The sequence below is a fragment of the Palaemon carinicauda genome, chromosome 32 (genome assembly GCF_036898095.1).
Source record: "Palaemon carinicauda isolate YSFRI2023 chromosome 32, ASM3689809v2, whole genome shotgun sequence".
NCBI lineage: Eukaryota > Metazoa > Arthropoda > Malacostraca > Decapoda > Palaemonidae > Palaemon > Palaemon carinicauda.
Window position 1 is genome coordinate 72,280,292 of NC_090756.1, and position 15,382 is coordinate 72,295,673.

The window sequence follows — 15,382 nt, forward strand, 5'->3', positions numbered from 1 at the left end:
TATAGAAACAGGAATGATCAGGATAGACTTTGTGTGTTGTGTAGGGAGGCAGAGGATACTACTGAAAATATTTCTAACTGTAATGAATTAAGAAAATTTAGAAATAATAACATAGAAATCGGGAATTTAGTAACCTCAACTAAAGAGGTCGCTCGGTGTAATGGAAAGGTCCTGGAAGTTCGAAGTAAAAAAATGCAAGCTCTGCTGTCTGTGTAAGAGGTGATTAATGTTGATGAAATTTCAGCAGATTGCAGCATTTTGCACCTACTACCCTTAATCCAGTTTTGTGCCCAAAATCACAGTGTGATGGAGATAGCAATGTGGAACCTGGAATCAGACACGTTTCCAAAGATAATCAAGATTTGCGATTTTCTTTACCAAAAAAAAAATGAAATATTTCAATTATTTTTGTACTCTGGCTTAAATACATTTCATATGTTGAAATTTAAAATCTAAATGATAGTTATATATTAGACAAGCATGCTAGCATGAGTTTTTAACTACTCTATTGAAATAAATTTATTTTTTATATAATTCTCATAGTAGCCTATATGGATATATTACGACTTGAAGCTGATTAAGATAATATACTTATTATTTTAAAATGTGTATTTTTGACCAAAAATGTACAAATATTTGCAATACATCAAAGGCATTATCTCCATTCTTTACAGAAGTTGACAAATACTCTTTATTTCATTGTTATTATTTATAGTTATTTTAAATCTCCATAGCTTTCTCAAAGTCGTTATTTTCACTTGAGAATTTGGCGCTAAATTCAAACTCTAACAAAAGATCTTAACTATTCCAAATTATGAAAAAAATATCTAGGTTTATTATCCACTTTTCTTTATCAAACTTAAACATTGATAAAATCTAAAGCAATTTTATTGAAAATTTAACTATTTTTTATCCAAATATTTCTTTTATTTTTTTTACCATGTGTTCTTGCTAAATAGTCAGCTGGTTTTGATTTTACAAACTGACATTTACAATGCACCTTTAAATTATCGTGTTTTAAAAGTAAAGGGAGAATTATTGGCTTAGAATATATAATAGTACGAAATTTCAAGATACATTTACGACATATCCTCTAAGATAAACATTTATTAGGGATAATTCTAAAGCCTATACAATAGGTATATTATAAGTAATGTAACGTTGGCAATTTTAGTTGTGTTAACTGTCAATAAGTGTCCATAGCATCACCGTTTCCATGGATATTTTTCATGTTCCCAGCGTAAAGAATATATATAAAAATATAGCTTATTAATTTAAATATATCAGAGATACGTTAAAATTTAATATTAATAGTATCTAAGAGTTGCATTCAATATTTACAGTATATGTGGTTTTGATTGTATTTTGTCTTTAGGCTTGTTGACAGCTTGTATAGGTCTCTTTGTCATGACGTCTGCTTCTAGGGAATTCTCCCCAAATTCGGAAAATCTGGTATATTCAGGGACGAGTGTTGTTTAAAAATTATGCTGCATTAACCGAAATCTTAGTGTTTATTGTTACAAAAAAATCTATGAAATCAATTAAATTGTATATTGTAACTATAGGATACAATAGCATAAATGAAACGTATTTTACATTGCGCTGAAGACTGTTAGGGGGAAATTTGCTTCTTATTTTGGGAAAAATTTGACGGTTCTTTCACAAATTGTCAGTTTGTTTAGGGAGTCTTCTAGAGATTAATTCCGACTTCATTCTTCTCTGCATAACCATAACAATATGACAGGTTATGACGTCTTTCTCAAATTACCTGCCAGTTAATTTCGTTGATTCTTCGTTACTTCGTCCTTTATTGTGCACAAAAGTAAGTTTATATTGCCAATGAATCTCTTTAGTGTTGATAATAGTTGCGTAATTACGTTTTCAAAGGTACAAGTTCATTTTATGACAGGATCGACTGAAGCCCTTATGATAACCCTAAGCAACATTGGATTGATGGCGTCCATTGGTCCACAACAGCATCTGTGCTTAGTAATTATTTTGCTTGATCATTTCATGCAATGTAAAGGCATAAGTAACAGATTGGTGGTTGCAAATTCACGAAATGGTCCAAATTCAATTTTCAATTATTAAATTTCAATTGTATTTTTGTGCCGTTTTGGTTTAATTGTAGCTTAGTACAATATTAATTATGACATTAGAAATTGCAAAATCTTATGTCCTCTCTAAATACAGTATTTTCAACCCCATGACCTACTGTGGGCAGCCACTGTAATGTGGATACAGACTTTAATAATGAAAACACACACACACACACACACACACACACACACACATATATATATATATATATATATATATATATATATATATATATATATATATATATATATATATATATATATATATATATATATATATATATATATATATATATAAATATACATATTGTTATTTAAGATTTTGGATTTTATCATAATAACGGACAGAGAGAGCTTTTTTACTGAAGTGTTTCCAATAGATATAGCCCATTATCATTGAAAATGCCCCTTATTTTCACTGCAAGTATAAACTCGATTACTTAAGAAACAATAAACAATGGGTTAGCATGCGCAGCTCAGCATGTACTGCTTCAGTATGTGGGAACTTGGTGTTTTTCTTCTTCAGCGAGCGCAAGGCGAAGCAAAAAACATGAGACTTCTAAAAAAAAAAAATATTCCTGTTCTTAGACGGTCCGTGTTTCAGGGTATATTTGCTGTTGAAATAAAGTTCAGTGAAAACTCATTATTTACTCCAGACAAAACTTTTCTGTTCAAAATTTTGTTCTGTGTGTAACTATAATTTTACAAAATTCTGTAAATTGTACAATATTTTTCAATATAGAACTTTATATGGGGTGTGTGTTTGATAGGGGCCACCTGTATGTATGATGATGGCTAAGAATACGACAGTGTAACGGGGTGTCACAGGCGCCGTTAGCCCTCCCCCCCATTAGGTAAGTAGGTAAGGAGACAGCTTGTATGTTAGGTTTGGGGGGGCGGAATTTAGGCTTGTTGGTGTCCTTATTTAATGCTCGTGGAGGAACTGGCGCTGATATACAAAGGTTCCACTATATGTTATTTTAGTTGCTTCTGCTTTAATAACTAAAATCGAGCAAGACTAGAATTTGAGACTTACTATTCAAACAATACACGACCCTAATGTTTTATTATTAGTTTCCACGCCAGTTTTGAGTTGGACGCGGATAGCTGCTATTCTGTTCGGTTGACCATACAGCTATTTTGAAATGGCCAAATCTCTTGCATTTAAAACGCCTCGGTCAATCCCCCAAACCTTGAAATTTCCAAAACAGAAAAAAAAAAAAATCCAATCAAAATCAGCAGATTAGATTCCTCCCTCCATTCTCGCTCTCCTCTTCACTTTAGGGACTTCCTGAAATTTACTGGTTGATTTCAACATGTTTAATGGCTAACATTTCTATTACTTATTTTGATTGTAACATAACTGCAAGATACTCAGGCGTCCATCATGTCAAATTGCAAGGGAAACTATGGCAGATCAGTTACCAATTTTAAAAGTGTTTTGAATGTTTTTGATGGTGACAACTAGATGAAACCGATAGTCTTTAGTTATGGTAGTTGATCCTCCACAACTCAAAAACTATGAATATCCACCAGTTATCAATGTTAAATATTCATAAGGCAGTAAAATACACACACTAATATTTTAAACATAACGATTATTGTACTATTCTATAATTTTAAATATTAAACTTAAGCCGGTGAATATATAAATAGCTGACGTCTCCGACGGCCCGACAGATTCCAAAAAACTCGCGAGCGATCGCCATGAAGGTTGCGGGTGTGCCCACCAGCGCCGACTATCGGCCAGATACCGCATATACTTCTCAACCCAACCAGTTCTTCTCTGTCGGTGTCACCAACAACATTGGTTCCGCTCACTCTAGACCTTGAGTTTTCTACCGAATTGGTGAAGTACTTTGTTTTGGTTTTATTGGCTTTCGCTGTGTTGGTTTGTTCCTTCAATAAAACTCTTGAAACCCATTTTTGTTTTTTGTTGATGAACTTGGCTTTCCTTTGGATTTTCTCTGGATTTTCATAATGGCTGACCCTTCTCCTGTATATCGCAAATGTGCGAAAGATTGTAACAAACGTCTCCCGAAAGCTTCTATCGACCCTCATACTGTTTGTGCTAATTGCCGGGGTAAATCCTACCAATTAGGAGATCAGTGTGAGGAGTGTGTGGTTTTATCGGAATTCGAGTGGTTGGAGTATGAAAAATATACTCGGAAACTCGAAAGAGATAGGGTGAGGAGAAGCTCGTCTAGATCTTTAGAATTTTCCTCTTCCCATGCCCCTGGACCTAATCCTTCCCCTGTAGTGGTAGTTTCTGAACCCCCTATTGGCACTCATGAACCTTCAATGCGTGATATGTTTTTAGCAATTCAAGCGTTCGGTGAGAAGGTCGAAACCTTAGCATCGGACAGGAACCAGCTTATGTCCGATGTTAAGCTGTTAAAGAGTCAAAGTGGTAAAGTGGAAAGTCAAAGTGGTAAAGTGGAAAGTGCACATAATGTGTTTAGTGTTGCGACCGAGGGTTCGTCTGTTCGTGCTTGTCGCTCCCCTAGTCTGAGACCTCTTTCAGGCTCCCCTGCACCAGGGAGAAGGAATGTCGTAGGACTTAAGGGAGCGAGAGGTGTAAACCGACGTACAGACGTTCCCTCTAAGGTATCAGACGTTTCTCATCAAGAACGTCCTTACCATAAGACGGGGGAGACTAAGTTCTCCTCGTCTTCCGACGATTTGCCGCATAAGAAACCTTGGCGTAAGGTTTCTAGGCCCTTAAAGCGCAAGTCAGTCCCTTCAGGAGAGGTCCAGCGTCCTGGCTGTAGCCATTGGGGCAGCTCTGACCGTTTTCAGTCATCGGATGGCAGTTTGCCTGTTAAGCGTAAGTGTGACACGGAGTCCGAGGGTCCCGTTCGGTGCGATGATTTGCATGCACAAACGTTGCCGACGTCACGGCCCGTTCCGACTCCCGTTGACCCGAAGTGGAGTGTCCTGCAGGACATGCAGTTGAAACTTTCATCTTTAGTGGAGGTTTATGAGCATGAACAGGTTTGTAAAGATCATTTGCTTACGGTTCGCCAGTCCGACAAGCGTGACTCTGGTCTTCAACCGCCTAAGCAAGTTTTGTCTCGTCATTATGATGTTAGCGCTAATGTTATCGGTGCTGTTAAACGCGACTCTGATCGTGTTCCTCGTCATTCACGTCAGTTACGTGACGTGGAACCTCTTTTGCCGCAGACTCAAGGTGACGTTCAGCAACTGTCGCTGCAGTCTCGAAGTGACGTTCGTCGGCCGACTCCGTTGCCCCGACGTGACGTTGAACGTCAGTCACCGTGGTCAAATGTTGTTTTTCAAACTCAAACCCTGCATTCAGTGCAGTCCCGACGTGATGTCGAACGTCAGTCGACACAGTCTGTTGTTGTTTGTCAGCCTCAAGACTTTCAGTCTTTGCAGCCTCGGCGTGACGTCGTTACCTCAGCTGTTGCTGCGGCTCCGTCGCATGTTGATATAGCCTGTCAAGCGTTGCCTCCTCGGCATGTCTCTCCGTATCGCGAGACTTTGCCGTTGTCGGATGAAGTTCCTTCGGATGAGGAAGTCGTTGATCCCCTTCCTGCTGATGTTCCTTTGGGGACTCTTTCGGATGGAGAGGAGCCTAGGGTTGTTCGCCCTCCCTTGATTTTAAGAAGATCATGCTTATCTTTAAGGACCTGTTTCCTGATCATTTTGTTTCTGCTGCTCCTCGTTCGCCTCCATCTGTTCACGCTGGGCCTAGCTTCTTCGACTCCGTCGTTCACAAAGTTAGTGCTCTCTCGCTCTTCTAAGAGATCTTTGAGTTTGTTGGCCGACTGGTTAGTGTCCAGGAAGAATTTGGGGAAGTCCACTTTTGCTTTTCCCCTTTAAAATTGGCTTCTCGTGCGAGCGTCTGGTATGACACGGGAGAAGTTCTCGGCTTGGGGGTGATTGCCTCTGCCCAGGGAGACTTCTCAAGCCTCGTAGACTCTCCTTGTCGTCTGGCCATGAGACGCTCGAAAGTTTGCTGGTCCTCTTCAGATCTATATCATCTCCTCAAAGGAATGTATCGTGCCTTTGAGGTTTTCAATTTTTTGGATTGGTCTCTGGGAGCCTTGAGTAGGAAGGTCTCGTCAGCAGACCGTGATGTCTCTGTTCAGATTATGTCATGCATGGACAAGGCAATTAGAGATGGCTCTAATGAACTTGCTACTACTTTCACGGCAGGGGTTCTTAAGAAGAGAGAGAGACTTTGTTCTTTTCTGTCCGCAGGTGTCACTCCTTGTCAAAGGTCAGAACTTCTCTTTGCGCCATTGTCTTCTGCCTTGTTCCCGCAACTGCTTATTAGAGATATTGCAGTGTCTCTTGTACAGAAGGACACTCATGATTTGATGGCCACGTCTGCTCGTAAGGCTGTACCTTAATCTTCTTATGTCAACAGACCTAAATTTGAAACTCCAGCTACAAGGTTTATCCAGCCTTTTCGTGGCAGAGCTTCCAGTAAGGGAGGCTCTCGGGCCGATAGTAAGCGGGGCAAGAAGAGAGGATCTACATCCTCCCGTGGCAGAGTCTGACTGCCCACGTCCTCAGACTGCAGTAGGTGCCAGATTGACCAACTTCTGGCAGGCCTGGGAGAAGAGGGGTGCAGACTGGGAGCCTGTTTTGTTGCTGAAGGAGGGTTACAAAATTCCTTTTGTACGGAGACCTCCTCTAGTAAAAGATCCGATAGACCTCTTTCCCAGGTATCGAGAGGAGACAAAGAGACAGGCGTTACATCTTCAGGTGTCTCTGTTGTTAGAGAAGGGGGCGGTGGTGAAAGTCTCGGACCTTCAATCCCCAGGTTTTTACAACCGTCTCTTCCTGGTTCCGAAGAACACAGGAGGTTGGAGGCCAGTGCTGGATGTCAGTGCTCTCAACGTATTTGTTGTAAAAACAAAGTTTACGATGGAGACCACCAAATCCGTTTTGGCAGCAGTCAGAGAGGGTGACTGGATGGTCTCTCTCGACTTGCAGGATGCGTACTTCCACATTCCGATACATCCAGACTCTCAACCTTATCTGGGGTTTGTGTACAGGAATGTGGTGTATCGATTCCGAGCACTGTGCTTCGGCCTCAGCCCTGCTCCTCTTGTTTTTATGAGGCTCATGAGAAATGTAGCAAAGTTCCTACATTTGTCGGGGATCAGAGCCTCCCTATACTTGGACGACTGGTTACTCAGAGTGTCGTCCCGTCATCGCTGTCTGCAGGACCTACAGTGGACTTTGGATCTTGCGAAGGAGTTGGGCCTCTTGGTGAACATGGAGAAGTCACAGCTGACTCCCTCCCAAACGATTCTCTATTTGGGGATGGAGATACAGTGTCTAGCTTTTCGGGCTTTTCCGTCTGCCAACAGGATCGAGCAGGCTTTGCTCAAAGTCCGTCTCGTGCTAGAGAAAAACCGTTGCTCTGTGAGAAGCTGGATGAGCCTCCTAGGGACGCTTTCATCTTTGGAACGGTTTATCTCTCTAGGGAAACTTCACCTACGCCCTCTCCAGTTCCACCTAGACTTCCATTGGAATAAGGAGAAAACTTTGGAGGCGGTCTCGATTCCGATCTCCGATCCAGTCAAGACTTGCCGGGCTTGGTGGGACAGCAATATAAGACTTCGGGAAGGTCTGTCTCTTGCAGTCAAGAACCCAAACCATGTGTTATTTTCAGACGCATCGGATTTGGGTTGGGGGGCGACTCTGGACAGTCTGGAAAGCTCAGGTCTTTGGGCCGCAGACCAGAGGAGCCTTCACATCAACTGCAAGGAGCTGTTAGCAGTCCATTTAGCACTGAGGAGTTTCGAGAGTGTACTTCGAAACAAGGTGGTTGAAGTGAATGCAGACAATACCACGGCCTTGGCTTACATCTCGAAGCAAGGAGGCACTCACTCCCACGCTCTTTTCGTCATCGCAAGGGACCTCCTCATTTGGTCAAAAGATCGAAACATCTCGCTTTTGACGAGGTTCGTCCAAGGGAAGTTGAATATCATGGCGGACTGTCTCAGTCGAAGAGGTCAGGTGATTCCTACGGAGTGGACGCTCCACAAGGATGTGTGCAAGAGTCTTTGGATGACTTGGGGTCAACCCACCATCGATATCTTTGCGACCTCGCTGACAAAAAGGCTCCCGACTTATTGCTCTCCAGTCCCAGATCCAGAGGCGGCCCACATAGATGCCTTTCTGTTGGACTGGTCTCACCTGGACGTTTATGCCTTTCCACCTTTCAAGATCCTCAACAAGGTGTTGCAGAAGTTCGCCTCTCACGAAGGGACCAGGTTGACGTTGGTTGTTCCCCTCTGGCCCGCGAGAGAGTGGTTCACAGAGGTAGTCTATGGCTGGTAGACGTTCCAAGGAGTCTGCCTTTGCGGATGGATCTCTTACGACAGCCTCACGTAAAGAGACTTCATCAAAGCTTCCCCGCGCTTCGTCTGACTGCCTTCAGACTATCGAAAGACTCTCAAGAGCTCGAGGATTTTCGAAGGAGGCAGCTAGAGCGATCGCGAGGGCTAGAAGATCCTCTACCATCAAGATCTACCAGTCGAAGTGGGAAGTATTTAGAGATTGGTGCAAGTCCTCCTCTATTTCCTCCTTCAGTACCTCGGTAGCGCAGATTGCGGATTTTCTGCTATATCTGAGAAATGGTCGCTCCCTCTCTACATCCACCATTAAAGGCTACAGAAGCATGTTAGCTTCTGTTTTCAGGCATAGAGGTTTGGATCTTTCGAATAACAAAGATCTCCAAGACCTCCTTAAGTCTTTCGAGACCTCTAAGGAGCGTCGTATTTCAACTCCTGCTTGGAACTTGGACGTGGTCCTGCAGTTCCTAATGTCAGACAGGTTTGAGGCTTCAAATTCAGCCTCCCTTAAGGATCTTACCCTCAAGACACTTTTTTTGGTGAGCTTGGCTTCGGCTAAAAGGGTCAGTGAGATCCATGCTTTTAGTAAGAACATCGGCTTCTCAACAAATAAAGCAATATGTTCTCTTCAACTTGGTTTTTTGGCCAAGAATGAACTTCCGTCTCGTCCTTGGCCTAAATCTTTTGAAATACCTAGTCTTTCTGAGATCGTAGGTAATGAAGTTGAAAGAGTGCTGTGCCCCGTTAGAGCTCTTAAGTTTTACTTATCTAGAATTAACCGATACGAGGTTGTTCAGAGGCTTTATGGTGCTCCGTTAAAAAGCCCTCCTGGCCCATGTCTAAAAATGCGTTATCTTACTTTATTAGACCTTTAATTCGGGAGGCACATTCTCATTTAAGTGAGAAGGATCGTAGTTTGTTTAAGGTCAAGGCTCACGAAGTTAGAGCGATAGCGACTTCGGTGGCATTTAAGCAAAATAGATCCCTTCAAAGTATTATGGACGCGACCTTTTGGAGGAGCAAGTCGGTGTTCGCTTCATTTTACTTGAAAGACGTCCAGACTCTTTATGAGGACTGCTACACACTGGGTCCATTCGTAGCAGCGAGTGCAGTAGTGGGTGAGGGTTTTACCACTACATTCCCTTAATCCCAATATCCTTTTAATCTACTCTTGAAATTTTTAATCTTGTTTTGGGTTGTACGGAGGACTAAGAAGTCTTTCGCAATCTTTTTGATTTGGCGGGTGGTCAAAATGTTGTTTCTTGAGAGCGCCCAGATTAAGGGTATTGATGAGGTCCTGTTATAGGGGTGTTCGCCCTGGATATAGCAGCTCCTGGGAGTCTTTCAGCATCCTGAGAGGTTGGCTGGGCTTCGTGAGGATAGTGGACTAATGAGGCAGAGTAATCATCAGAGTCAGCTTCCTTACCAGGTACCTATACTTAAGTTTGTTTTTTTGAAATATTTGTCAAAAACTCTTGAGCATATACGCCTTTATTGTTTTAATACTGGTCTCTACCCACCACCATGGGTGTGAATCAGCTATTTATATATTCACCGGCTAAGTTTGATATTTAAAAATGATATTTTCATTATAAAATAGATTTTTTAATATACTTACCCGGTGAATATATAATATTAAAGGCCCTCCCTTCCTCCCCGATAGAGACCCTACAGACTGAGAAGAACTGGTTTGGTTGAGAAGTATATGCGGTATCTGGCCGATAGTCGGCGCTGGTGGGCAGACCCGCAACCTTCATGGCGATCGCTCGCGAGTTTTTTGGAATCTGTTGGGCCGTCGGAGACGTCAGCTATTTATATATTCACCGGGTAAGTATATTCAAAAATTTATTTTATAATGAAAATATCATTTTTACTGCATATTGAACTAATGTTGGTAATTACTGTAACAACAAATCAGACTACATATAAAATCAAACAAGTTAACTAGTTTTATTGCTTATTGTTTTTAAGCAAGAAAAACTATACTTTTAAAATTAAAAGCAGATAATATACCTGTATCATCTTACATGAAAAGTAGCAGTATAGTTGTTTTGGGGTTTAAAATACGTTTAGTGCTACGGAAAAATATTATTTAAAAGTAGGCTATATAAGCTATTTGACTTTGCTCAGTGTGTTTAATATACCATTATCAAACTCGAGAGAAAACGGTTGTCCAAAAGAGACTTTTTAAAAGTGCAGCCAAATTTTAGTTGTTCCGTAACCAAAATACAAACCTCGCTATTTACATTGGGTATTACTTTCGGCGTAGCTGAAATGATGAGCCATTAGATTTTAACGAGGGTTTCCTACCCCGCGCTAGTTAGCAGGGGTAGGGGACCCCTCCCTCCCCCACACACTGATAAAATGTCTCACTTCACTTTTGGCTCGGACAATGGACAGACGTGCCTGTCTTCGTCCTCGCTTGGCAGCCATTATTTGTTTTGTCTTTACTTAATCACTTACTTTTCTTTTACTCAATATATATGTAAAAAAATTTTGTGTTTATGTATATATTTGAGTACAGAAATCAGTAAGTTTCCTTTTCAGAGTTCGTGCTTGTGTGTGTAGTGTACGATATCGCTGTGTAGCCCTCGGTAGTTGGGCCACCACAGTGTAATTTCATGGGTCGCGATGGAGTTTGACTACGGTCTTTCTCTCTCTCTCTCTTGAGGTCGTTCACCCTTTACTACGTTACCTTTACTACGTCTGAGTAGCTTCCTTCCCGTGAGGGTGGGGTTGCTACTCCGTACGTTTTGTCTCAATTAGTTTATGAATATAATTGTATTTGTTGATTTTTCAGCTTTTGTAGAACGATTCTTTTCGGGGTTTTCGTTCTTTATTTAGTGTTCATTCATTTTTAAATTACTTAATTACATAGTTACATGATTATAATTTTTATAATTCTGTTTTGGTTACAGCTCTCCTTCCGTGAGTGTAAGTGGTTGTAAGGGCACATGCCTTTTGTGTAATTCTTGTGTTCTTTTCCCTCGGGATTCCTCTTCGGAGCCTTCCCGGGGGAATGAATGTTAACTAATGATTTTTGTTTTTATTTTCCACAGTTACCGATCTAGTTCGTTTCTGTAATGTGACAACGGAGTGAGCTGTCTTGTTGAGGCCTGGGGATTCAGCTGTTGCTGCCTCCCCTATAGACCTTCGTCAGGGGCGTGTCTCCTTCTCCTGGAAGTACTCCCGTGATGATTGACAGCTCTCCAGTTCATTTTAGAACACACAGGAGGCTCGCCTCCTTGGGTGGAGAACTTTCCTTTCGAGGGAAGTTTTCCTGTCCAGGCTTGAGTTTTTCCCCTTTGGGAGGTTCTTCTCTTGCCTGTTTTTCGTGTGACTATGCTCTTGGTGCTGAGCGGTTGCACCTGCAGTAACGCTCAAGGGGCTGGGCAACTTCAGGAGCCGCTCTTCGGAGGATTGCTCTTTTTAGGTCACGGGATGACCCGTCTCTTCTACGAAGTGTTTCTCTTTCGTTCGCGAGAGAGTACACTCATAGAGACTCCTCTTCGGAGGACTTTTCTGCTGTTGTTGCTGTTGGCCGCCTTTTCCGTAAGGTTCACCGTCCGCAACGTCGTAAGGGCCTCCCATCTCCCTGTAAGGGTGCTAGAGGCGCCTTTTTGAATCTCCGTATGGAGCCTACAACTCCTTCTTTTTGACCTTCCGCCCCTGGTGCAGATGGACAGCAGTCTGACCTCGTCTTCCAACGAGCAACGGTCTTCCGACGGACAACGATCTTCCAACGGACATCGGTCTCCCGACGGACAACGATCTCTTCGGGGCGAAGGGTTGGCTCCCACGGGGTGCTTCCCTTGCGTGTCAGGGTTCCCCTGCGCGCCCTTCTGCAGGGTTCTCTCCTGCTCAGTGTTGGCGCACAGGCGCTCTCCTGCTCAGTGTTAGCGCACAGGCGCTCTGCTGCTCTGTGTTAGCGCACAGGCGCTCTCCTGCTCAGTGTTAGCGCACAGGCGCTCTGCTGCTCAGTGTTAGCGCATAGGCGCTCTCCTGCTCATCAGCGTTTTCCTGATCGCTAGCGCTCTCCTGTTCGCCAGTGCTCTCCTGTTCGTCAGCGCTCTCCTGATGATTGTATCTGCTGTTCCCGTTGGTTCCTGTTATGCGCCCTGTGCGCCCACGTTCGCCCGCGCGATCTAGAACTTCGGTTCAGGTCTTGGACAAGGACTCTTCTTTTACGCACAGGATTCCACGCGTTGCCTTCTGCTCGCCAGCGACCACAGATGCGTCAATGTTCGCCCTCTCGTCAGCGTTCTCCTGCGCGTCAACGATCCCCATCGATCTGCCACGAGTGTCAGTTTCCCTGGACACCATCAGTAGCGATCTAGAGCTCACCTGCTGTAGACCACGATCTCCGGTAGCTGAGTCTTGCCGTAGATCTTCCTCCTGCTCGCCAGCGCTCGCCTTTACTTCTGTCCTTCAGTGCGCCAGCTTTCTTCATTTGCCAGCGCACATCTGCGTGCCCGTTTCTGCCACGCACCAATGGGCGCCAACGATTTTACCTGAACGTCCAGGATCGCCTGATTAACAGCTTGCTTCAGCGCTCACCTTCCTGATGCTCCTGCGCGCCTTCTCTTAGCGCGATGCGTGCCTTCTCTTAGCTCGATGCGCGCCTTCTCTTAGCGCGATGCGCGCTAACCATCCCTAGTCTCTTTTGCGTTAGCGATCGCCTATGCGCCCGCGCGATTCTTCGCCTGCGCGCTAGCGTTTTGTTAACACACCACCGCTCGCCAACGCACCGTCGCTTGCCAACGCGCCATCGCTTGCCGACGCGCCATCGCTTGCCAACGCGCCTTCACTCGCCTACGGGCCATCGTTCGCCAAGATGCGCCATCGCTCGTGAACGCGCCATCGCCCGCCTACGTGCCATCGGTCTCCCGACTGCCTGGGCTCACCCGCGCTCCCACGTGCCTGCGCGTCCACGTGCCCGCGCGACTGCATGCCTACGTGCTCGCGCGCCTACGTGCATGTGCGCCCTCGCAAATGCGCTTCAATGTTCGCCCGCGCGCGAACCAACGGCATTCCATCGCACGGACCAACGGTGTTCCGTCGCGCGAACCGACGGTGTTCCGTCACGCGAACCGATGGTGCTCCATCGCGTGAATGTCGGCTTGATTTCTGCAGTATCCATTGCTCCCCTACGGGTCATCGCTCGCCGATCACCAGCTCTCGCCCTCCTTCTGCGCTCCTTCGCGCACTTTCGTTTATGCTCCTGTGTGCTCACGCATGGGCGCTTCCACGTTCGGCCATGCGCAAACCATTGATTTACCATCACGCGATTCCTGTCGGGGTTTCGCAAAATGGCCAGCCTGGCGAGTCTTCTGGAGCTTATTTCCAGAACACGGTCTTCACCCCGTAAACGCAGAGCATGGCACATGCAAGTGTAGGAAGAATCTTCAGGGAGGTCTGAGCTACATTCTTCTTTCCAGAACCTGGGTTAGCCCTTCCTCGTCATTCCCTGGAAGGGTCTTGCCAGGGAGCTTTCCGTTCGAGATTTCTCCGTCGAGCAAGGGGTGACTAGTTTAGCCCTTCCTCTTCTCCATCACGTGGAAGGGGCTTACCAGGTCCTTTTCCTCCTCGGTTGCGACCCAAGGTTTTGTACAAGGAAGCTCTAGGAAGGCCATGGGTACTTTCCTCATCTCGGACTCTAGCACCTTGGCTTTTCGTCGCCAAGTTTCAATCTTGCGGGCAAGCTCGAGGTTGGACCATCTAGACGCAGCGTCCGAGGGCTTCCTCTCGAGTGTCTCATCCGTGGATGTCGACGAACTCAGACACTCTTCCATCCTTGGGAAGAGCTTGTTTGTGCTCAAGGACAGAGACATGGACAGCGGTTGTGCGGAGGAAGTCAACTTACGTTTTCACTTCTTAAAGGCGCTTTCTTCCAGACCCTGCAGGCCTTCAGCGCCTCTTCTTTCAGCTTCGTTGGCCTAAGTTATCGGACCGGCTACGGCAGCTAAGACAAGGTGTCCAATAGCAGTCCTCTCCTATCAGGGACAGATAGCATGGGAAGCTCTCCTGGGGTGGGGGTGGGGGGGCATAATCCCAGAGGGAGCGGCAGAGTTCAAAAACTCTAGGATTGGCAACCCCCCCTTGCAGGTCTCACGCTGGGAGGATGCCTAAGGTTACTCATCCGGAAAACAGCTTCCCGATGCCGATTCCTACACGATCTCCGTTATCAGCCAAGGATATCGCGCCTCGCTCTTACCATCTCTCCGTCTCTGTCAGCGAATTCAGTGTCATTGAACCTCTATGCCATCAGACGACATGATAGACAGTCTGAGAGGGGCCGCAAGCCCTTTCCTCAGACGAGAAGAGCTTCCAACCCAATCGTCGTTACGTCTCCTTGGTCACCGTTCATCCTTGGCTCATCTGGTTCCCATTGATCGCCTCAGGATGAGATCTCTCCAGTGGCGACTCAAGTCCCTGTGGAATCAAGGTTGCGATTCCCCGGACGTCATGATCCCTATGGGTCCTGCGGAACGGACGGACCACCAGTGGTGGGTGACAGAGGAGAACCTACGAAGAGGAGTGGATCTTCTCGTCCTTCCCCCGGATTTAATGCTGTTCGGGACGCCTCAAAGAAAGGGGGGGAGGGGGGGCATGCTCTGTACCACATGACCTGAGTCCTGTGGTCAGAATCAGAAAAGTGCCTTCATATAAATCGTCTAGAGATGAAGGCCGTTTTGTTGGCCCTTCAACAGTTCCAACAATACCTGGCAGGTCACTCTGTTGTGGTGATAAGCGACAACACAATAGTGGCTTACATCAACAAGGAAGGAGGTACCTTTTCGAAGCAGCTATCCCATCTTACAGTAGAGATACTGAGATGGACCGAAGTCTGCTCAATTCTACTATCGGCGCGTTTCATTCCAGACAAGAGGAATGTACTCACCGACAATCTGAGCAGAGCGTCTCAGATAGTGAGTACCAAGTGGT

At 45.0% G+C, this 15,382-nt stretch overlaps 1 pseudogene; it reads left to right on the forward strand.

The window, feature by feature from the left end:
• The first annotated feature begins 1,696 nt into the window (after window positions 1-1,696).
• The window catches only part of LOC137625657 (zinc finger protein 83 pseudogene), a 36,339-nt pseudogene continuing 22,653 nt past the window's right edge, over window positions 1,697-15,382 (forward strand).